Source organism: Phyllobates terribilis, unplaced genomic scaffold (assembly GCF_046119375.1).
Source record: "Phyllobates terribilis strain yellow unplaced genomic scaffold, ASM4611937v1 Scaffold_123__1_contigs__length_5148117, whole genome shotgun sequence".
Classification (NCBI taxonomy): domain Eukaryota; kingdom Metazoa; phylum Chordata; class Amphibia; order Anura; family Dendrobatidae; genus Phyllobates; species Phyllobates terribilis.
The window spans coordinates 1,890,666-1,913,663 of NW_027362883.1; the positions used below are offsets into that span (position 1 = coordinate 1,890,666).

Genomic DNA, 22,998 nt, shown 5'->3' on the forward strand with positions numbered 1-22,998 from the left:
ATTGACCTTTCAGTATATTGTTGCACACACACCATCTATTTAGCAAATGCCCTTGTTATCAACAGCAGCCTTTTAAACTCACCTGAGCTAACAGGTATGTGCGCTGGTTACTCTGCTGCGCTTAAAATTTCTTTTTTGGTTTGCTACAATGCCTTTTCTGAAACGTTGTCTCCTTCTGCTGGAACACTGACTTCTTTCATTTAATGCCTGCAGACTATAAAAGAGAACCCAACCCAAAAAGTTTGGTTGATTAGTCTGTGGCATTCTGTTAAACTGTTGCTTATGGCGGTCTCTGTGAGCTTCTCAGCGACATTCAGCCAGCCAGGTATCCTGCCTGCAGTAGATGGAATGTGGCAATGGAACGCTGGCTGCGCGTGTCATAATAGGCTCTGAGCCTTTATATACCTGTGCACAGCAGCAGCCACCTTCAGTCTGCTGCTGGACAGCCAGCAGCAGCAGCAGCAGGAGAGGTATGTAATCAGGAGCCCTCCTGCTAAGGGTAGACACCTGCTCGTTCCACCCCACCCCCCGCCTTAATTGGTTCTCCTCCCTTCCAACGGTGTTGAGGCGGGTGGGAACAGCAGGGGGTGAAGGTGCTGTGTTTAAAGAGGTGGAGTTATGCAGATCTAAAACGCGTGGATTGCAGCAGCAGCAAGCCGAAAAGTGCAGGCATGTAAGGGATCTAGAGGTTGACAACATGTCTTCTTAACGGGAATCCAGGAGCTCATCTCCACAAATGGACTTTTCAGGATCCTTGGGTGGCTCCGTAGTTTGAAACCAATTCTGGTTATCGCTTCTCGGCCTTTTGGCTAAGATCAAGTGTAGTATCTGTTCTTATCAGTTTAATATCTGATACGTCCCCTATCTGGGGACCATATATTAAATGGATTTTTAGAACAGGGAGATGGAAAAAGAGCTTGCTCTGTCCACTCCACGCATTGACCTGGTATTGCAGTATCTCCAGGACCGGTGCACCCCTTCTTTAATGCAGTTTCTAAAATCAGAAAGAATTGAATTCAATGTTTTTTGTTCATTTTGCTTGTTTGTCGGATTTTGGGATGGACTCTTTGGCTTTGCTTTTCTTCTCCTCATTGGATTTTTCATGTTCAAAGTTGCAGAAGCCAGATTACAAGCTCATTTTGGTTCAACTTCAGCAACTGTGCATTGCATTGCCATGTAATGTGATGCAATGCTATCTTTCTAGCTCTCCCTTTTTACTTCCTTTTGGATAAACAGACATATTAGGCAAGCATTTTGGAGCTTTCACCTAAATAACTACAGGTGGTGAGATAAGCTGCACAATATAATTGACCTTTCAGTATATTGTTGCACACACACCATCTATTTAGCAAATGCCCTTGTTATCAACAGCAGCCTTTTAAACTCACCTGAGCTAACAGGTATGTGCGCTGGTTACTCTGCTGCGCTTAAAATTTCTTTTTTGGTTTGCTACAATGCCTTTTCTGAAACGTTGTCTCCTTCTGCTGGAACACTGACTTCTTTCATTTAATGCCTGCAGACTATAAAAGAGAACCCAACCCAAAAAGTTTGGTTGATTAGTCTGTGGCATTCTGTTAAACTGTTGCTTATGGCGGTCTCTGTGAGCTTCTCAGCGACATTCAGCCAGCCAGGTATCCTGCCTGCAGTAGATGGAATGTGGCAATGGAACGCTGGCTGCGCGTGTCATAATAGGCTCTGAGCCTTTATATACCTGTGCACAGCAGCAGCCACCTTCAGTTTGCTGCTGGACAGCCAGCAGCAGCAGCAGCAGGAGAGGTGTGTAATCAGGAGCCCTCCTGCTAAGGGTAGACAGCTGCTCGTTCCACCCCACCCCCCGCCTTAATTGGTTCTCCTCCCTTCCAACGGTGTTGAGGCGGGTGGGAACAGCAGGGGGTGAAGGTGCTGTGTTTAAAGAGGTGGAGTTATGCAGATCTAAAACGCGTGGATTGCAGCAGCAGCAAGCCGAAAAGTGCAGGCATGTAAGGGATCTAGAGGTTGACAACATGTCTTCTTAACGGGAGTCCAGGAGCTCATCTCCACAAATGGACTTTTCAGGATCCTTGGGTGGCTCCGTAGTTTGAAACCAATTCTGGTTATCGCTTCTCGGCCTTTTGGCTAAGATCAAGTGTAGTATCTGTTCTTATCAGTTTAATATCTGATACGTCCCCTATCTGGGGACCATATATTAAATGGATTTTTAGAACAGGGAGATGGAAAAAGAGCTTGCTCTGTCCACTCCACGCATTGACCTGGTATTGCAGTATCTCCAGGACCGGTGCACCCCTTCTTTAATGCAGTTTCTAAAATCAGAAAGAATTGAATTCAATGTTTTTTGTTCATTTTGCTTGTTTGTCGGATTTTGGGATGGACTCTTTGGCTTTGCTTTTCTTCTCCTCATTGGATTTTTCATGTTCAAAGTTGCAGAAGCCAGATTACAAGCTCATTTTGGTTCAACTTCAGCAACTGTGCATTGCATTGCCATGTAATGTGATGCAATGCTATCTTTCTAGCTCTCCCTTTTTACTTCCTTTTGGATAAACAGACATATTAGGCAAGCATTTTGGAGCTTTCACCTAAATAACTACAGGTGGTGAGATAAGCTGCACAATATAATTGACCTTTCAGTATATTGTTGCACACACACCATCTATTTAGCAAATGCCCTTGTTATCAACAGCAGCCTTTTAAACTCACCTGAGCTAACAGGTATGTGCGCTGGTTACTCTGCTGCGCTTAAAATTTCTTTTTTGGTTTGCTACAATGTCTTTTCTGAAACGTTGTCTCCTTCTTCTGGAACACTGACTTCTTTCATTTAATGCCTGCAGACTATAAAAGAGAACCCAACCCAAAAAGTTTGGTTGATTAGTCTGTGGCATTCTGTTAAACTGTTGCTTATGGCGGTCTCTGTGAGCTTCTCAGCGACATTCAGCCAGCCAGGTATCCTGCCTGCAGTAGATGGAATGTGGCAATGGAACCCTGGCTGCGCGTGTCATAATAGGCTCTGAGCCTTTATATACCTGTGCACAGCAGCAGCCACCTTCAGTCTGCTGCTGGACAGCCAGCAGCAGCAGCAGCAGGAGAGGTATGTAATCAGGAGCCCTCCTGCTAAGGGTAGACAGCTGCTCGTTCCACCCCACCCACCGCCTTAATTGGTTCTCCTCCCTTCCAACGGTGTTGAGGCGGGTGGGAACAGCAGGGGGTGAAGGTGCTGTGTTTAAAGAGGTGGAGTTATGCAGATCTAAAACGCGTGGATTGCAGCAGCAGCAAGCCGAAAAGTGCAGGCATGTAAGGGATCTAGAGGTTGACAACATGTCTTCTTAACGGGAGTCCAGGAGCTCATCTCCACAAATGGACTTTTCAGGATCCTTGGGTGGCTCCGTAGTTTGAAACCAATTCTGGTTATCGCTTCTCGGCCTTTTGGCTAAGATCAAGTGTAGTATCTGTTCTTATCAGTTTAATATCTGATACGTCCCCTATCTGGGGACCATATATTAAATGGATTTTTAGAACAGGGAGATGGAAAAAGAGCTTGCTCTGTCCACTCCACGCATTGACCTGGTATTGCAGTATCTCCAGGACCGGTGCACCCCTTCTTTAATGCAATTTCTAAAATCAGAAAGAATTGAATTCAATGTTTTTTGTTCATTTTGCTTGTTTGTCGGATTTTGGGATGGACTCTTTGGCTTTGCTTTTCTTCTCCTCATTGGATTTTTCATGTTCAAAGTTGCAGAAGCCAGATTACAAGCTCATTTTGGTTCAACTTCAGCAACTGTGCATTGCATTGCCATGTAATGTGATGCAATGCTATCTTTCTAGCTCTCCCTTTTTACTTCCTTTTGGATAAACAGACATATTAGGCAAGCATTTTGGAGCTTTCACCTAAATAACTACAGGTGGTGAGATAAGCTGCACAATATAATTGACCTTTCAGTATATTGTTGCACACACACCATCTATTTAGCAAATGCCCTTGTTATCAACAGCAGCCTTTTAAACTCACCTGAGCTAACAGGTATGTGCGCTGGTTACTCTGCTGCGCTTAAAATTTCTTTTTTGGTTTGCTACAATGCCTTTTCTGAAACGTTGTCTCCTTCTTCTGGAACACTGACTTCTTTCATTTAATGCCTGCAGACTATAAAAGAGAACCCAACCCAAAAAGTTTGGTTGATTAGTCTGTGGCATTCTGTTAAACTGTTGCTTATGGCGGTCTCTGTGAGCTTCTCAGCGACATTCAGCCAGCCAGGTATCCTGCCTGCAGTAGATGGAATGTGGCAATGGAACGCTGGCTGCGCGTGTCATAATAGGCTCTGAGCCTTTATATACCTGTGCACAGCAGCAGCCACCTTCAGTCTGCTGCTGGACAGCCAGCAGCAGCAGCAGCAGGAGAGGTATGTAATCAGGAGCCCTCCTGCTAAGGGTAGACAGCTGCTCGTTCCACCCCACCCCCCGCCTTAATTGGTTCTCCTCCCTTCCAACGGTGTTGAGGCGGGTGGGAACAGCAGGGGGTGAAGGTGCTGTGTTTAAAGAGGTGGAGTTATGCAGATCTAAAACGCGTGGATTGCAGCAGCAGCAAGCCGAAAAGTGCAGGCATGTAAGGGATCTAGAGGTTGACAACATGTCTTCTTAACGGGAGTCCAGGAGCTCATCTCCACAAATGGACTTTTCAGGATCCTTGGGTGGCTCCGTAGTTTGAAACCAATTCTGGTTATCGCTTCTCGGCCTTTTGGCTAAGATCAAGTGTAGTATCTGTTCTTATCAGTTTAATATCTGATACGTCCCCTATCTGGGGACCATATATTAAATGGATTTTTAGAACAGGGAGATGGAAAAAGAGCTTGCTCTGTCCACTCCACGCATTGACCTGGTATTGCAGTATCTCCAGGACCGGTGCACCCCTTCTTTAATGCAGTTTCTAAAATCAGAAAGAATTGAATTCAATGTTTTTTGTTCATTTTGCTTGTTTGTCGGATTTTGGGATGGACTCTTTGGCTTTGCTTTTCTTCTCCTCATTGGATTTTTCATGTTCAAAGTTGCAGAAGCCAGATTACAAGCTCATTTTGGTTCAACTTCAGCAACTGTGCATTGCATTGCCATGTAATGTGATGCAATGCTATCTTTCTAGCTCTCCCTTTTTACTTCCTTTTGGATAAACAGACATATTAGGCAAGCATTTTGGAGCTTTCACCTAAATAACTACAGGTGGTGAGATAAGCTGCACAATATAATTGACCTTTCAGTATATTGTTGCACACACACCATCTATTTAGCAAATGCCCTTGTTATCAACAGCAGCCTTTTAAACTCACCTGAGCTAACAGGTATGTGCGCTGGTTACTCTGCTGCGCTTAAAATTTCTTTTTTGGTTTGCTACAATGCCTTTTCTGAAACGTTGTCTCCTTCTGCTGGAACACTGACTTCTTTCATTTAATGCCTGCAGACTATAAAAGAGAACCCAACCCAAAAAGTTTGGTTGATTAGTCTGTGGCATTCTGTTAAACTGTTGCTTATGGCGGTCTCTGTGAGCTTCTCAGCGACATTCAGCCAGCCAGGTATCCTGCCTGCAGTAGATGGAATGTGGCAATGGAACGCTGGCTGCGCGTGTCATAATAGGCTCTGAGCCTTTATATACCTGTGCACAGCAGCAGCCACCTTCAGTCTGCTGCTGGACAGCCAGCAGCAGCAGCAGCAGCAGCAGGAGAGGTATGTAATCAGGAGCCCTCCTGCTAAGGGTAGACAGCTGCTCGTTCCACCCCACCCGCCGCCTTAATTGGTTCTCCTCCCTTCCAACGGTGTTGAGGCGGGTGGGAACAGCAGGGGGTGAAGGTGCTGTGTTTAAAGAGGTGGAGTTATGCAGATCTAAAACGCGTGGATTGCAGCAGCAGCAAGCCGAAAAGTGCAGGCATGTAAGGGATCTAGAGGTTGACAACATGTCTTCTTAACGGGAGTCCAGGAGCTCATCTCCACAAATGGACTTTTCAGGATCCTTGGGTGGCTCCGTAGTTTGAAACCAATTCTGGTTATCGCTTCTCGGCCTTTTGGCTAAGATCAAGTGTAGTATCTTTTGAAAAGGCAGTTTTGTCCTTGGGCTGCCCTAGTAAATTGATGCATATTACACACTGGTTTGGTGCACTTGTTAGTACGCCAGGTGGCTCATAGAGTTATCTGATGGAAAACATGGCCCTCCAGGATCGAAGTCACTAGGCTGGGTAAGTGTGAGGGCTTTGGAGCAATGTGCCCCAGGAGTAGGCGCCCTGGTGGGAGTCCAAGCTTACTGGGACTGGGAACCCCAGAAAGACTTGGCTTCGTAGCACGCCGCACCTTTGCCAATCATACTTTCTGAGCAACCCCCCCTATTCCTGGCCTCCGGGCTAGGAAGGGGAATTTTTATAAACCCGGTCGGAGGTCCGGTCAGCTTTGGGCTGAGAAACCAACACAGGCTCCAGCTCCACTAGGGTGGCAGCCTAGATGGAAGCTGGGAGCACGAAAACGGCTCTTCTCCGGCTTCGGCTAGGGAGAGCATCGGAGATCCCTGACCCTCGCTGTGGCCTTCTGGCTCGGAGGGATGGGGATGGTTTATTGGGGACCCTCTCCTCCGGGAAGGGTCCACATGAATCCTCGCCTCGTGCGCTGTTTTGGTGTGACTTCGGTCACATTTTTCAGTGCCTTGGATGCAGCTTCAATCAAAAAAATCTGTTCTTATCAGTTTAATATCTGATACGTCCCCTATCTGGGGACCATATATTAAATGGATTTTTAGAACAGGGAGATGGAAAAAGAGCTTGCTCTGTCCACTCCACGCATTGACCTGGTATTGCAGTATCTCCAGGACCGGTGCACCCCTTCTTTAATGCAGTTTCTAAAATCAGAAAGAATTGAATTCAATGTTTTTTGTTCATTTTGCTTGTTTGTCGGATTTTGGGATGGACTCTTTGGCTTTGCTTTTCTTCTCCTCATTGGATTTTTCATGTTCAAAGTTGCAGAAGCCAGATTACAAGCTCATTTTGGTTCAACTTCAGCAACTGTGCATTGCATTGCCATGTAATGTGATGCAATGCTATCTTTCTAGCTCTCCCTTTTTACTTCCTTTTGGATAAACAGACATATTAGGCAAGCATTTTGGAGCTTTCACCTAAATAACTACAGGTGGTGAGATAAGCTGCACAATATAATTGACCTTTCAGTATATTGTTGCACACACACCATCTATTTAGCAAATGCCCTTGTTATCAACAGCAGCCTTTTAAACTCACCTGAGCTAACAGGTATGTGCGCTGGTTACTCTGCTGCGCTTAAAATTTCTTTTTTGGTTTGCTACAATGCCTTTTCTGAAACGTTGTCTCCTTCTGCTGGAACACTGACTTCTTTCATTTAATGCCTGCAGACTATAAAAGAGAACCCAACCCAAAAAGTTTGGTTGATTAGTCTGTGGCATTCTGTTAAACTGTTGCTTATGGCGGTCTCTGTGAGCTTCTCAGCGACATTCAGCCAGCCAGGTATCCTGCCTGCAGTAGATGGAATGTGGCAATGGAACGCTGGCTGCGCGTGTCATAATAGGCTCTGAGCCTTTATATACCTGTGCACAGCAGCAGCCACCTTCAGTCTGCTGCTGGACAGCCAGCAGCAGCAGCAGCAGGAGAGGTATGTAATCAGGAGCCCTCCTGCTAAGGGTAGACAGCTGCTCGTTCCACCCCACCCCCTGCCTTAATTGGTTCTCCTCCCTTCCAACGGTGTTGAGGCGGGTGGGAACAGCAGGGGGTGAAGGTGCTGTGTTTAAAGAGGTGGAGTTATGCAGATCTAAAACGCGTGGATTGCAGCAGCAGCAAGCCGAAAAGTGCAGGCATGTAAGGGATCTAGAGGTTGACAACATGTCTTCTTAACGGGAGTCCAGGAGCTCATCTCCACAAATGGACTTTTCAGGATCCTTGGGTGGCTCCGTAGTTTGAAACCAATTCTGGTTATCGCTTCTCGGCCTTTTGGCTAAGATCAAGTGTAGTATCTGTTCTTATCAGTTTAATATCTGATACGTCCCCTATCTGGGGACCATATATTAAATGGATTTTTAGAACAGGGAGATGGAAAAAGAGCTTGCTCTGTCCACTCCACGCATTGACCTGGTATTGCAGTATCTCCAGGACCGGTGCACCCCTTCTTTAATGCAGTTTCTAAAATCAGAAAGAATTGAATTCAATGTTTTTTGTTCATTTTGCTTGTTTGTCGGATTTTGGGATGGACTCTTTGGCTTTGCTTTTCTTCTCCTCATTGGATTTTTCATGTTCAAAGTTGCAGAAGCCAGATTACAAGCTCATTTTGGTTCAACTTCAGCAACTGTGCATTGCATTGCCATGTAATGTGATGCAATGCTATCTTTCTAGCTCTCCCTTTTTACTTCCTTTTGGATAAACAGACATATTAGGCAAGCATTTTGGAGCTTTCACCTAAATAACTACAGGTGGTGAGATAAGCTGCACAATATAATTGACCTTTCAGTATATTGTTGCACACACACCATCTATTTAGCAAATGCCCTTGTTATCAACAGCAGCCTTTTAAACTCACCTGAGCTAACAGGTATGTGCGCTGGTTACTCTGCTGCGCTTAAAATTTCTTTTTTGGTTTGCTACAATGCCTTTTCTGAAACGTTGTCTCCTTCTGCTGGAACACTGACTTCTTTCATTTAATGCCTGCAGACTATAAAAGAGAACCCAACCCAAAAAGTTTGGTTGATTAGTCTGTGGCATTCTGTTAAACTGTTGCTTATGGCGGTCTCTGTGAGCTTCTCAGCGACATTCAGCCAGCCAGGTATCCTGCCTGCAGTAGATGGAATGTGGCAATGGAACGCTGGCTGCGCGTGTCATAATAGGCTCTGAGCCTTTATATACCTGTGCACAGCAGCAGCCACCTTCAGTCTGCTGCTGGACAGCCAGCAGCAGCAGCAGCAGGAGAGGTATGTAATCAGGAGCCCTCCTGCTAAGGGTAGACAGCTGCTCGTTCCACCCCACCCCCTGCCTTAATTGGTTCTCCTCCCTTCCAACGGTGTTGAGGCGGGTGGGAACAGCAGGGGGTGAAGGTGCTGTGTTTAAAGAGGTGGAGTTATGCAGATCTAAAACGCGTGGATTGCAGCAGCAGCAAGCCGAAAAGTGCAGGCATGTAAGGGATCTAGAGGTTGACAACATGTCTTCTTAACGGGAGTCCAGGAGCTCATCTCCACAAATGGACTTTTCAGGATCCTTGGGTGGCTCCGTAGTTTGAAACCAATTCTGGTTATCGCTTCTCGGCCTTTTGGCTAAGATCAAGTGTAGTATCTGTTCTTATCAGTTTAATATCTGATACGTCCCCTATCTGGGGACCATATATTAAATGGATTTTTAGAACAGGGAGATGGAAAAAGAGCTTGCTCTGTCCACTCCACGCATTGACCTGGTATTGCAGTATCTCCAGGACCGGTGCACCCCTTCTTTAATGCAGTTTCTAAAATCAGAAAGAATTGAATTCAATGTTTTTTGTTCATTTTGCTTGTTTGTCGGATTTTGGGATGGACTCTTTGGCTTTGCTTTTCTTCTCCTCATTGGATTTTTCATGTTCAAAGTTGCAGAAGCCAGATTACAAGCTCATTTTGGTTCAACTTCAGCAACTGTGCATTGCATTGCCATGTAATGTGATGCAATGCTATCTTTCTAGCTCTCCCTTTTTACTTCCTTTTGGATAAACAGACATATTAGGCAAGCATTTTGGAGCTTTCACCTAAATAACTACAGGTGGTGAGATAAGCTGCACAATATAATTGACCTTTCAGTATATTGTTGCACACACACCATCTATTTAGCAAATGCCCTTGTTATCAACAGCAGCCTTTTAAACTCACCTGAGCTAACAGGTATGTGCGCTGGTTACTCTGCTGCGCTTAAAATTTCTTTTTTGGTTTGCTACAATGCCTTTTCTGAAACGTTGTCTCCTTCTGCTGGAACACTGACTTCTTTCATTTAATGCCTGCAGACTATAAAAGAGAACCCAACCCAAAAAGTTTGGTTGATTAGTCTGTGGCATTCTGTTAAACTGTTGCTTATGGCGGTCTCTGTGAGCTTCTCAGCGACATTCAGCCAGCCAGGTATCCTGCCTGCAGTAGATGGAATGTGGCAATGGAACGCTGGCTGCGCATGTCATAATAGGCTCTGAGCCTTTATATACCTGTGCACAGCAGCAGCCACCTTCAGTCTGCTGCTGGACAGCCAGCAGCAGCAGCAGCAGGAGAGGTATGTAATCAGGAGCCCTCCTGCTAAGGGTAGACAGCTGCTCGTTCCACCCCACCCCCCGCCTTAATTGGTTCTCCTCCCTTCCAAAGGTGTTGAGGCGGGTGGGAACAGCAGGGGGTGAAGGTGCTGTGTTTAAAGAGGTGGAGTTATGCAGATCTAAAACGCGTGGATTGCAGCAGCAGCAAGCCGAAAAGTGCAGGCATGTAAGGGATCTAGAGGTTGACAACATGTCTTCTTAACGGGAGTCCAGGAGCTCATCTCCACAAATGGACTTTTCAGGATCCTTGGGTGGCTCCGTAGTTTGAAACCAATTCTGGTTATCGCTTCTCGGCCTTTTGGCTAAGATCAAGTGTAGTATCTGTTCTTATCAGTTTAATATCTGATACGTCCCCTATCTGGGGACCATATATTAAATGGATTTTTAGAACAGGGAGATGGAAAAAGAGCTTGCTCTGTCCACTCCACGCATTGACCTGGTATTGCAGTATCTCCAGGACCGGTGCACCCCTTCTTTAATGCAGTTTCTAAAATCAGAAAGAATTGAATTCAATGTTTTTTGTTCATTTTGCTTGTTTGTCGGATTTTGGGATGGACTCTTTGGCTTTGCTTTTCTTCTCCTCATTGGATTTTTCATGTTCAAAGTTGCAGAAGCCAGATTACAAGCTCATTTTGGTTCAACTTCAGCAACTGTGCATTGCATTGCCATGTAATGTGATGCAATGCTATTGTAGCACCCTGAGGATTCGGCTGCTACAGGGGTATTGCACCTCAACCCAGAGGTGTGATATTCCACTCCCGGGTAAGGATGGAGTGTGGAACTGAGCTCGGTAGGCTGCATGCACTACACACATCCCATTTCCGGGGAACAGGCCGACGGTACTCCCACTTAGAAATGTGCAGGTACGACCGAGTCTGTTCCTGGCTGGAGTGGGAGGGGGGTGGTACATCCCATGTAGTGTAGGGGCAGATAGGGGGAGCAGCCTGGGTAAAGATAGGAGCTCATTGGGTGCTGGTCACCTGAGCTCACACATAGAGGGTGTATATAAGGTGGGCACCAACAAAGAACAGGGTCAGATGCAGAGAACAAGTCAGTTGGAGACAGCAAGACAGCTGCAGAGGAGCAGACAGCAAGCAGAGAGGAAGTCAGCCTGCAGCAAGGGAGAAAAGAGAGAGACCCAGAGGAACAGAAGAGAGGACTCTAAGATCCCAACTAAAATCCCCGGGTGAAGAGTCGGCATCAGGGTACCGGAACCCAAGCTGGTGGGGGTAAAAACATTCCCCAGCCAGAGACCGGAGACCGTGGGCAGCGTTTGCCACGGTCACCCACCACATCCACCCCGAAGGCACACCACATGAAGGGTCAGGGAACCCAGGGCCAAGGGTGTCCCAACAGAAGGCCCGAGGGAGCTGGACCTAGGTGGATCACTGGTGGGGACGGCCAGAGAACGGGACAGAAGGAGAGCTCAGGGCCACGCTCCGGACTTGTTTGGGGGTTGGCTGGATCCAGGACCTGGTGGACGCAGCACGGCTCGGGTGGTCACTCGAAGCTGGAGTGACCAGTACAACATCTGCAGTAAGTAAACACCCTTAACTGCACAACCCGACTCTGTCTTCACTGCCGTCTGCACTGCACCACCACAACCCCCATCCTCTGCACCTGTCCCCTCTGAGGCTATACCCCTCCCGTTGGGGGTTATACCATCACAAGCTGCACCTACACCATCAGCCTCAGCGGACCCTGCTGCAGCGGCGGCCATAGTGACCGCAATACAACGGGTGGCGTAGTCGACATTAAGAACTTATTAACATCTGTAGGACTGCCACATACAACTGAGTTTGACACCCTGGGCACGGACCGGGTCATAGCCACTCGGAGACTACAACCCCCATCTGATCCGGCTCCGGATATTCCCATAAAGAATATGGCCCAGGGGGCGCGTCAACTTTGGCGTAGTCGGCAGGATTACGTGCCCGCAACACCCGGGTACTGCGTGCCTGAAGAAAAGTGCAAGTTTACCTCAGAAAGAAGTCTCCCGCCGGTTCCGGAGGGTCCACGCCATCGGACCCCATCACAGGTCGTTTCCCGCCGATTGTCCGCCATTTCCAGCTTGTTCCCGCCATCTGCAGGGTTTCCCGCCACTGGGCGACGCTTCCCGCCAAATCCGAAGATTTCCCGCCTTGGAAGAGCAGCGGACGCCATTATGGGCGTGCCAAAGGAGGGCAAGAGGCCGCCTCCCATCGTGGGCCAGGACAGAAAATGGCGCCAAAAGTGGAAACCGCCCCCACCAACAGAGACTGTGATGCTAGAGGTGTCTGTCAGCGTGAAAGAACCGCCCCTGGAGCTGACAGTCACCCAGTGGCCCCGGGACCGCCCTCGAAGTGGGAGGAGACGAAAGAAAAGAACGAAGATGGGTACCGCCTGGAGCAGTCTGGAGCGAGCGCACCCGGAGGCAAGAAGTCTAACGAGGAGTAGCGGAGAAGCTTACCCGGATATGGAGAGAAAGCAGAACAGCACCGGCCCGCAGGCCAGGAGTCTGCTAAAGACCGAGGAAGGAGAGCAGAGCAGCACCGGCCCGCTGGCCAGGAGCCTGCTGGAGGAAGAGCAGAGCAGCACCGACCCGTTGGTCAGGAGCCTGCTAGACACCACGACCCCACTAGGCCTAGTGGAGGTCCTTGCACAGCTCCCCCGAGACCGGGAGTGTGCACAGACTGCCCTGGAGGGCCTCGCACGGAGGATGGCCCGGGTACAGCGCGAGATATTGGCGGAATGGAGCCGAGAGATGGCCCAGCAAACCAAGGCCCGGAGCACGCCAGCCAAGATGAGGAGACAGACCGCCTCTGAGGATGGCGCGGGAGGACCCAAGGTCGGAGACGGCGCCGAGAAGGGAGCCGAACGCATGGAGGCAGGTAAAGGGGACGCCTATACCCCAAGCCGTGAAACCGCCCACCTGCCCCAGCTCCCCGTCGCAGAGCCCGAAAGTCCCCCTGCTGTGCCCGTAGCCGCCATGTCACCGCTATGGACTAGGCCCCGACCGGAAGCCGCCGCAGCGACCCCTGTGACGTCACGCGCCTCGACCCGGAGCGTGACAAAGCAGGAAATACCACCAGCCTGGTCGCAAGGCCTAGTACCCCCGGGCGCCGCATCACCAACAGCGCCCCCTACCTCCGCGGAGCCTCCGGCCTGGTCGCAAGGCCAGGTAGCCCAGGGCGCCGCCGTATTAACGGTGCCCTTCACCTTCCAGGTGCCCCAGGCCTGGCCGCAAGGCCTGGGCAACCCGGGCGCCACCACCACCGCGCCCGCGCCCGTAAAACCAAGGGTGCCGCGTCTGGGAGAGGACTTGTTTGCCCAGCACACGTGGCCGGACGGGCAGCCTTTCATCTGGCCCCAGAAGTATTACGAACTGGAGCACCAGAGGAGGGTTGGGGCCATGTGTGCACCCCTGATTCCGGCTCCGAAGCCCGTAATAAGGATCTCGCCCCCGCTAGCGGAAGCGCAGTTTGAGTGGGACCCCACCGGAGAAGACCTAATGGGGTTCACTCAGGAAACCCGGGCAGCTGCAGCGGAGCGTGCTGAGTGTTGCCGACAGCAGCTCGAGGAGTTCGCAAGGGAGCGGAGAGAGAGGCGGGTCCGAGAACAACAGGCCCAAATAAGGAGCGCCGAGCAGAAGAGCCGGACCAGGAGGGACCCCCGTGCAGCGCACAGTCCCCGTACCACCGGGACTGTAATAAAGTTCAACCAGCAGCATGGGTGGGGCTTCATTAGAGACAACAACACCCCCGGCGACGTCTTTGTCACGCGCAGAGACGTGGAGTCCCATCTGCCGGAGGGGCACAGAGGTCGTGACCTCTACATCGGAGACGAGGTCACCTTCACCCGGCACAAGTGTGCCAAAGGACCTTACGCCCTCCACGTACACCGCCTGACGGAGGAGGAGTTGCGGTGCGAGGAGGAGGAGCAAGAGGACCCGGACGGGTCTGAAGTTACAACCAGCTATAAGCAAAGAGCAGGAGGAAGACGCCGTTGAGTGCGGCAGAGCAGTGATGTAAATAGTTACCCGACCGGGTATCAAAGAGACTGTTGCAACATATATATAGTCCCCGTTGGGACCAGCTGAGTGCAACATATATATAGTCCCCGTTGGGACCAGCTGAGTGAACTGTTTACCCGTTAACCCCTTAATCCCACAGGCTGAGGACTGTGAGCAGCCATTCCCTTCCCTCTACCTGGCCGAGGACTGAGAGCGGCCAACTTCCCTGTATATAGTTGCGCTTCCTAAAGCGCCCCCTACCGGTTTTAGAGGAAAAACCATTTTTCTAAGAGACTGTCGCACTTTTCCCGGACACACGTTGCACAGTGTCCGGAGGAGGAACCTGAAACAAGAGACGACGAGAATGTTTATATGAAAAGTTTTATATATATATAATGTTTTATATGTTTTATTATGTTTATATGAAAAGAAAAAAATTGTATGTTTTGGTGTTGTTTTATGTCTTACAGCCCGAGGACGTGCTGTGATTTACCAGGGGGGAATGTAGCACCCTGAGGATTCGGCTGCTACAGGGGTATTGCACCTCAACCCAGAGGTGTGATATTCCACTCCCGGGTAAGGATGGAGTGTGGAACTGAGTTCGGTAGGCTGCATGCACTACACACATCCCATTTCCGGGGAACAGGCCGACGGTACTCCCACTTAGAAATGTGCAGGTACGACCGAGTCTGTTCCTGGCTGGAGTGGGAGGGGGGTGGTACATCCCATGTAGTGTAGGGGCAGATAGGGGGAGCAGCCTCGGTAAAGATAGGAGCTCATTGGGTGCTGGTCACCTGAGCTCACACATAGAGGGTGTATATAAGGTGGGCACCAACAAAGAACAGGGTCAGATGCAGAGAACAAGTCAGTTGGAGACAGCAAGACAGCTGCAGAGGAGCAGACAGCAAGCAGAGAGGAAGTCAGCCTGCAGCAAGGGAGAAAAGAGAGAGACCCAGAGGAACAGAAGAGAGGACTCTAAGATCCCAACTAAAATCCCCGGGTGAAGAGTCGGCATCAGGGTACCGGAACCCAAGCTGGTGGGGGTAAAAACATTCCCCAGCCAGAGACCGGAGACCGTGGGCAGCGTTTGCCACGGTCACCCACCACATCCACCCCGAAGGCACACCACATGAAGGGTCAGGGAACCCAGGGCCAAGGGTGTCCCAACAGAAGGCCCGAGGGAGCTGGACCTAGGTGGATCACTGGTGGGGACGGCCAGAGAACGGGACAGAAGGAGAGCTCAGGGCCACGCTCCGGACTTGTTTGGGGGTTGGCTGGATCCAGGACCTGGTGGACGCAGCACGGCTCGGGTGGTCTCTCGAAGCTGGAGTGACCAGTACAACATCTGCAGTAAGTAAACACCCTTAACTGCACAACCCGACTCTGTCTTCACTGCCGTCTGCACTGCACCACCACAACCCCCATCCTCTGCACCTGTCCCCTCTGAGGCTATACCCCTCCCGTTGGGGGTTATACCATCACAAGCTGCACCTACACCATCAGCCTCAGCGGACCCTGCTGCAGCGGCGGCCATAGTGACCGCAATACAACGGGTGGCGTAGTCGACATTAAGAACTTATTAACATCTGTAGGACTGCCACATACAACTGAGTTTGACACCCTGGGCACGGACCGGGTCATAGCCACTCGGAGACTACAACCCCCATCTGATCCGGCTCCGGATATTCCCATAAAGAATATGGCCCAGGGGGCACGTCACTATCTTTCTAGCTCTCCCTTTTTACTTCCTTTTGGATAAACAGACATATTAGGCAAGCATTTTGGAGCTTTCACCTAAATAACTACAGGTGGTGAGATAAGCTGCACAATATAATTGACCTTTCAGTATATTGTTGCACACACACCATCTATTTAGCAAATGCCCTTGTTATCAACAGCAGCCTTTTAAACTCACCTGAGCTAACAGGTATGTGCGCTGGTTACTCTGCTGCGCTTAAAATTTCTTTTTTGGTTTGCTACAATGCCTTTTCTGAAACGTTGTCTCCTTCTGCTGGAACACTGACTTCTTTCATTTAATGCCTGCAGACTATAAAAGAGAACCCAACCCAAAAAGTTTGGTTGATTAGTCTGTGGCATTCTGCTAAACTGTTGCTTATGGCGGTCTCTGTGAGCTTCTCAGCGACATTCAGCCAGCCAGGTATCCTGCCTGCAGTAGATGGAATGTGGCAATGGAACGCTGGCTGCGCGTGTCATAATAGGCTCTGAGCCTTTATATACCTGTGCACAGCAGCAGCCACCTTCAGTCTGCTGCTGGACAGCCAGCAGCAGCAGCAGCAGCAGGAGAGGTATGTAATCAGGAGCCCTCCTGCTAAGGGTAGACAGCTGCTCGTTCCACCCCACCCCCCGCCTTAATTGGTTCTCCTCCCTTCCAACGGTGTTGAGGCGGGTGGGAACAGCAGGGGGTGAAGGTGCTGTGTTTAAAGAGTTGGAGTTATGCAGATCTAAAACGCGTGGATTGCAGCAGCAGCAAGCCGAAAAGTGCAGGCATGTAAGGGATCTAGAGGTTGACAACATGTCTTCTTAACGGGAGTCCAGGAGCTCATCTCCACAAATGGACTTTTCAGGATCCTTGGGTGGCTCCGTAGTTTGAAACCAATTCTGGTTATCGCTTCTCGGCCTTTTGGCTAAGATCAAGTGTAGTATCTGTTCTTATCAGTTTAATATCTGATACGTCCCCTATCTGGGGACCATATATTAAATGGATTTTTAGAACAGGGAGATGGAAAAAGAGCTTGCTCTGTCCACTCCACGCATTGACCTGGTATTGCAGTATCTCCAGGACCGGTGCACCCCTTCTTTAATGCAGTTTCTAAAATCAGAAAGAATTGAATTCAATGTTTTTTGTTCATTTTGCTTGTTTGTCGGATTTTGGGATGGACTCTTTGGCTTTGCTTTTCTTCTCCTCATTGGATTTTTCATGTTCAAAGTTGCAGAAGCCAGATTACAAGCTCATTTTGGTTCAACTTCAGCAACTGTGCATTGCATTGCCATGTAATGTGATGCAATGCTATCTTTCTAGCTCTCCCTTTTTACTTCCTTTTGGATAAACAGACATATTAGGCAAGCATTTTGGAGCTTTCACCTAAATAACTACAGGTGGTGAGATAAGCTGCACAATATAATTGACCTTTCAGTATATTGTTGCACACACACCATCTATTTAGCAAATGCCCTTGTTATCAACAGCAGCCTTTTAAACTCACCTGAGCTAACAGGTATGTGCGCTGGTTACTCTGCTGCGCTTAAAATTTCTTTTTTGGTTTGCTACAATGCCTTTTCTGAAACGTTGTCTCCTTCTGCTGGAACACTGACTTCTTTCATTTAATGCCTGCAGACTATAAAAGAGAACCCAACCCAAAAAGTTTGGTTGATTAGTCTGTGGCATTCTGTTAAACTGTTGCTTATGGCGGTCTCTGTGAGCTTCTCAGCGACATTCAGCCAGCCAGGTATCCTGCCTGCAGTAGATGGAATGTGGCAATGGAACGCTGGCTGCGCGTGTCATAATAGGCTCTGAGCCTTTATATACCTGTGCACAGCAGCAGCCACCTTCAGTCTGCTGCTGGACAGCCAGCAGCAGCAGCAGCAGGAGAGGTATGTAATCAGGAGCCCTCCTGCTAAGGGTAGACAGCTGCTCGTTCCACCCCACCCCCCGCCTTAATTGGTTCTCCTCCCTTCCAACGGTGTTGAGGCGGGTGGGAACAGCAGGGGGTGAAGGTGCTGTGTTTAAAGAGGTGGAGTTATGCAGATCTAAAACGCGTGGATTGCAGCAGCAGCAAGCCGAAAAGTGCAGGCATGTAAGGGATCTAGAGGTTGACAACATGTCTTCTTAACGGGAGTCCAGGAGCTCATCTCCACAAATGGACTTTTCAGGATCCTTGGGTGGCTCCGTAGTTTGAAACCAATTCTGGTTATCGCTTCTCGGCCTTTTGGCTAAGATCAAGTGTAGTATCTGTTCTTATCAGTTTAATATCTGATACGTCCCCTATCTGGGGACCATATATTAAATGGATTTTTAGAACAGGGAGATGGAAAAAGAGCTTGCTCTGTCCACTCCACGCATTGACCTGGTATTGCAGTATCTCCAGGACCGGTGCACCCCTTCTTTAATGCAGTTTCTAAAATCAGAAAGAATTGAATTCAATGTTTTTTGTTCATTTTGCTTGTTTGTCGGATTTTGGGATGGACTCTTTGGCTTTGCTTTTCTTCTCCTCATTGGATTTTTCATGTTCAAAGTTGCAGAAGCCAGATTACAAGCTCATTTTGGTTCAACTTCAGCAACTGTGCATTGCATTGCCATGTAATGTGATGCAATGCTATCTTTCTAGCTCTCCCTTTTTACTTCCTTTTGGATAAACAGACATATTAGGCAAGCATTTTGGAGCTTTCACCTAAATAACTACAGGTGGTGAGATAAGCTGCACAATATAATTGACCTTTCAGTATATTGTTGCACACACACCATCTATTTAGCAAATGCCCTTGTTATCAACAGCAGCCTTTTAAACTCACCTGAGCTAACAGGTATGTGCGCTGGTTACTCTGCTGCGCTTAAAATTTCTTTTTTGGTTTGCTACAATGCCTTTTCTGAAACGTTGTCTCCTTCTGCTGAAACACTGACTTCTTTCATTTAATGCCTGCAGACTATAAAAGAGAACCCAACCCAAAAAGTTTGGTTGATTAGTCTGTGGCATTCTGTTAAACTGTTGCTTATGGCGGTCTCTGTGAGCTTCTCAGCGACATTCAGCCAGCCAGGTATCCTGCCTGCAGTAGATGGAATGTGGCAATGGAACGCTGGCTGTGCGTGTCATAATAGGCTCTGAGCCTTTATATACCTGTGCACAGCAGCAGCCACCTTCAGTCTGCTGCTGGACAGCCAGCAGCAGCAGCAGCAGGAGAGGTATGTAATCAGGAGCCCTCCTGCTAAGGGTAGACAGCTGCTCGTTCCACCCCACCCCCCGCCTTAATTGGTTCTCCTCCCTTCCAACGGTGTTGAGGCGGGTGGGAACAGCAGGGGGTGAAGGTGCTGTGTTTAAAGAGGTGGAGTTATGCAGATCTAAAACGCGTGGATTGCAGCAGCAGCAAGCCGAAAAGTGCAGGCATGTAAGGGATCTAGAGGTTGACAACATGTCTTCTTAACGGGAGTCCAGGAGCTCATCTCCACAAATGGACTTTTCAGGATCCTTGGGTGGCTCCGTAGTTTGAAACCAATTCTGGTTATCGCTTCTCGGCCTTTTGGCTAAGATCAAGTGTAGTATCTGTTCTTATCAGTTTAATATCTGATACGTCCCCTATCTGGGGACCATATATTAAATGGATTTTTAGAACAGGGAGATGGAAAAAGAGCTTGCTCTGTCCACTCCACGCATTGACCTGGTATTGCAGTATCTCCAGGACCGGTGCACCCCTTCTTTAATGCAGTTTCTAAAATCAGAAAGAATTGAATTCAATGTTTTTTGTTCATTTTGCTTGTTTGTCGGATTTTGGGATGGACTCTTTGGCTTTGCTTTTCTTCTCCTCATTGGATTTTTCATGTTCAAAGTTGCAGAAGCCAGATTACAAGCTCATTTTGGTTCAACTTCAGCAACTGTGCATTGCATTGCCATGTAATGTGATGCAATGCTATCTTTCTAGCTCTCCCTTTTTACTTCCTTTTGGATAAACAGACATATTAGGCAAGCATTTTGGAGCTTTCACCTAAATAACTACAGGTGGTGAGATAAGCTGCACAATATAATTGACCTTTCAGTATATTGTTGCACACACACCATCTATTTAGCAAATGCCCTTGTTATCAACAGCAGCCTTTTAAACTCACCTGAGCTAACAGGTATGTGCGCTGGTTACTCTGCTGCGCTTAAAATTTCTTTTTTGGTTTGCTACAATGCCTTTTCTGAAACGTTGTCTCCCTCTGCTGGAACACTGACTTCTTTCATTTAATGCCTGCAGACTATAAAAGAGAACCCAACCCAAAAAGTTTGGTTGATTAGTCTGTGGCATTCTGTTAAACTGTTGCTTATGGCGGTCTCTGTGAGCTTCTCAGCGACATTCAGCCAGCCAGGTATCCTGCCTGCAGTAGATGGAATGTGGCAATGGAACGCTGGCTGCGCGTGTCATAATAGGCTCTGAGCCTTTATATACCTGTGCACAGCAGCAGCCACCTTCAGTCTGCTGCTGGACAGCCAGCAGCAGCAGCAGCAGGAGAGGTATGTAATCAGGAGCCCTCCTGCTAAGGGTAGACAGCTGCTCGTTCCACCCCACCCCCCGCCTTAATTGGTTCTCCTCCCTTCCAACGGTGTTGAGGCGGGTGGGAACAGCAGGGGGTGAAGGTGCTGTGTTTAAAGAGGTGGAGTTATGCAGATCTAAAACGCGTGGATTGCAGCAGCAGCAAGCCGAAAAGTGCAGGCATGTAAGGGATCTAGAGGTTGACAACATGTCTTCTTAACGGGAGTCCAGGAGCTCATCTCCACAAATGGACTTTTCAGGATCCTTGGGTGGCTCCGTAGTTTGAAACCAATTCTGGTTATCGCTTCTCGGCCTTTTGGCTAAGATCAAGTGTAGTATCTGTTCTTATCAGTTTAATATCTGATACGTCCCCTATCTGGGGACCATATATTAAATGGATTTTTAGAACAGGGAGATGGAAAAAGAGCTTGCTCTGTCCACTCCACGCATTGACCTGGTATTGCAGTATCTCCAGGACCGGTGCACCCCTTCTTTAATGCAGTTTCTAAAATCAGAAAGAATTGAATTCAATGTTTTTTGTTCATTTTGCTTGTTTGTCGGATTTTGGGATGGACTCTTTGGCTTTGCTTTTCTTCTCCTCATTGGATTTTTCATGTTCAAAGTTGCAGAAGCCAGATTACAAGCTCATTTTGGTTCAACTTCAGCAACTGTGCATTGCATTGCCATGTAATGTGATGCAATGCTATCTTTCTAGCTCTCCCTTTTTACTTCCTTTTGGATAAACAGACATATTAGGCAAGCATTTTGGAGCTTTCACCTAAATAACTACAGGTGGTGAGATAAGCTGCACAATATAATTGACCTTTCAGTATATTGTTGCACACACACCATCTATTTAGCAAATGCCCTTGTTATCAACAGCAGCCTTTTAAACTCACCTGAGCTAACAGGTATGTGCGCTGGTTACTCTGCTGCGCTTAAAATTTCTTTTTTGGTTTGCTACAATGCCTTTTCTGAAACGTTGTCTCCTTCTGCTGGAACACTGACTTCTTTCATTTAATGCCTGCAGACTATAAAAGAGAACCCAACCCAAAAAGTTTGGTTGATTAGTCTGTGGCATTCTGTTAAACTGTTGCTTATGGCGGTCTCTGTGAGCTTCTCAGCGACATTCAGCCAGCCAGGTATCCTGCCTGCAGTAGATGGAATGTGGCAATGGAACGCTGGCTGCGCGTGTCATAATAGGCTCTGAGCCTTTATATACCTGTGCACAGCAGCAGCCACCTTCAGTCTGCTGCTGGACAGCCAGCAGCAGCAGCAGCAGGAGAGGTATGTAATCAGGAGCCCTCCTGCTAAGGGTAGACAGCTGCTCGTTCCACCCCACCCCCCGCCTTAATTGGTTCTCCTCCCTTCCAACGGTGTTGAGGCGGGTGGGAACAGCAGGGGGTGAAGGTGCTGTGTTTAAAGAGGTGGAGTTATGCAGATCTAAAACGCGTGGATTGCAGCAGCAGCAAGCCGAAAAGTGCAGGCATGTAAGGGATCTAGAGGTTGACAACATGTCTTCTTAACGGGAGTCCAGGAGCTCATCTCCACAAATGGACTTTTCAGGATCCTTGGGTGGCTCCGTAGTTTGAAACCAATTCTGGTTATCGCTTCTCGGCCTTTTGGCTAAGATCAAGTGTAGTATCTGTTCTTATCAGTTTAATATCTGATACGTCCCCTATCTGGGGACCATATATTAAATGGATTTTTAGAACAGGGAGATGGAAAAAGAGCTTGCTCTGTCCACTCCACGCATTGACCTGGTATTGCAGTATCTCCAGGACCGGTGCACCCCTTCTTTAATGCAGTTTCTAAAATCAAAAAGAATTGAATTCAATGTTTTTTGTTCATTTTGCTTGTTTGTCGGATTTTGGGATGGACTCTTTGGCTTTGCTTTTCTTCTCCTCATTGGATTTTTCATGTTCAAAGTTGCAGAAGCCAGATTACAAGCTCATTTTGGTTCAACTTCAGCAACTGTGCATTGCATTGCCATGTAATGTGATGCAATGCTATCTTTCTAGCTCTCCCTTTTTACTTCCTTTTGGATAAACAGACATATTAGGCAAGCATTTTGGAGCTTTCACCTAAATAACTACAGGTGGTGAGATAAGCTGCACAATATAATTGACCTTTCAGTATATTGTTGCACACACACCATCTATTTAGCAAATGCCCTTGTTATCAACAGCAGCCTTTTAAACTCACCTGAGCTAACAGGTATGTGCGCTGGTTACTCTGCTGCGCTTAACATTTCTTTTTTGGTTTGCTACAATGCCTTTTCTGAAACGTTGTCTCCTTCTGCTGGAACACTGACTTCTTTCATTTAATGCCTGCAGACTATAAAAGAGAACCCAACCCAAAAAGTTTGGTTGATTAGTCTGTGGCATTCTGTTAAACTGTTGCTTATGGCGGTCTCTGTGAGCTTCTCAGCGACATTCAGCCAGCCAGGTATCCTGCCTGCAGTAGATGGAATGTGG

General features: G+C 48.1%; 13 non-coding genes and 1 pseudogene across 13 annotated transcripts; all 14 read left to right on the top strand.

Annotated features, from left to right (window-relative positions):
- Positions 1-789: 789 nt before the first annotated feature.
- Positions 790-980, top strand: LOC141201989 (U2 spliceosomal RNA). The gene has a single exon (XR_012273277.1). It is a non-coding gene; the product is annotated as a U2 spliceosomal RNA (small nuclear RNA).
- A 1,115-nt stretch (positions 981-2,095) lies between these two features.
- On the top strand, positions 2,096-2,286 carry LOC141201990 (U2 spliceosomal RNA). The gene has a single exon (XR_012273278.1). It is a non-coding gene; the product is annotated as a U2 spliceosomal RNA (small nuclear RNA).
- Positions 2,287-3,401: 1,115 nt separating this feature from the next.
- LOC141201991 (U2 spliceosomal RNA) lies at positions 3,402-3,592 on the top strand. Its single transcript, XR_012273279.1, has one exon. It is a non-coding gene; the product is annotated as a U2 spliceosomal RNA (small nuclear RNA).
- Positions 3,593-4,707: 1,115 nt separating this feature from the next.
- LOC141201992 (U2 spliceosomal RNA) lies at positions 4,708-4,898 on the top strand. Its single transcript, XR_012273280.1, has one exon. It is a non-coding gene; the product is annotated as a U2 spliceosomal RNA (small nuclear RNA).
- A 1,121-nt stretch (positions 4,899-6,019) lies between these two features.
- LOC141202691 (U2 spliceosomal RNA) lies at positions 6,020-6,135 on the top strand (annotated as a pseudogene).
- Positions 6,136-6,659: 524 nt separating this feature from the next.
- LOC141202488 (U2 spliceosomal RNA) lies at positions 6,660-6,842 on the top strand. The gene has a single exon (XR_012273760.1). It is a non-coding gene; the product is annotated as a U2 spliceosomal RNA (small nuclear RNA).
- A 1,115-nt stretch (positions 6,843-7,957) lies between these two features.
- LOC141201994 (U2 spliceosomal RNA) lies at positions 7,958-8,148 on the top strand. Its single transcript, XR_012273282.1, has one exon. It is a non-coding gene; the product is annotated as a U2 spliceosomal RNA (small nuclear RNA).
- Positions 8,149-9,263: 1,115 nt separating this feature from the next.
- Positions 9,264-9,454, top strand: LOC141201995 (U2 spliceosomal RNA). The gene has a single exon (XR_012273283.1). It is a non-coding gene; the product is annotated as a U2 spliceosomal RNA (small nuclear RNA).
- Positions 9,455-10,569: 1,115 nt separating this feature from the next.
- On the top strand, positions 10,570-10,760 carry LOC141201996 (U2 spliceosomal RNA). The gene has a single exon (XR_012273284.1). It is a non-coding gene; the product is annotated as a U2 spliceosomal RNA (small nuclear RNA).
- A 6,143-nt stretch (positions 10,761-16,903) lies between these two features.
- LOC141201997 (U2 spliceosomal RNA) lies at positions 16,904-17,094 on the top strand. The gene has a single exon (XR_012273285.1). It is a non-coding gene; the product is annotated as a U2 spliceosomal RNA (small nuclear RNA).
- A 1,115-nt stretch (positions 17,095-18,209) lies between these two features.
- Positions 18,210-18,400, top strand: LOC141201998 (U2 spliceosomal RNA). The gene has a single exon (XR_012273286.1). It is a non-coding gene; the product is annotated as a U2 spliceosomal RNA (small nuclear RNA).
- A 1,115-nt stretch (positions 18,401-19,515) lies between these two features.
- On the top strand, positions 19,516-19,706 carry LOC141201999 (U2 spliceosomal RNA). The gene has a single exon (XR_012273287.1). It is a non-coding gene; the product is annotated as a U2 spliceosomal RNA (small nuclear RNA).
- Positions 19,707-20,821: 1,115 nt separating this feature from the next.
- On the top strand, positions 20,822-21,012 carry LOC141202000 (U2 spliceosomal RNA). Its single transcript, XR_012273288.1, has one exon. It is a non-coding gene; the product is annotated as a U2 spliceosomal RNA (small nuclear RNA).
- Positions 21,013-22,127: 1,115 nt separating this feature from the next.
- On the top strand, positions 22,128-22,318 carry LOC141202001 (U2 spliceosomal RNA). Its single transcript, XR_012273289.1, has one exon. It is a non-coding gene; the product is annotated as a U2 spliceosomal RNA (small nuclear RNA).
- The last annotated feature ends 680 nt before the right edge of the window (positions 22,319-22,998 follow it).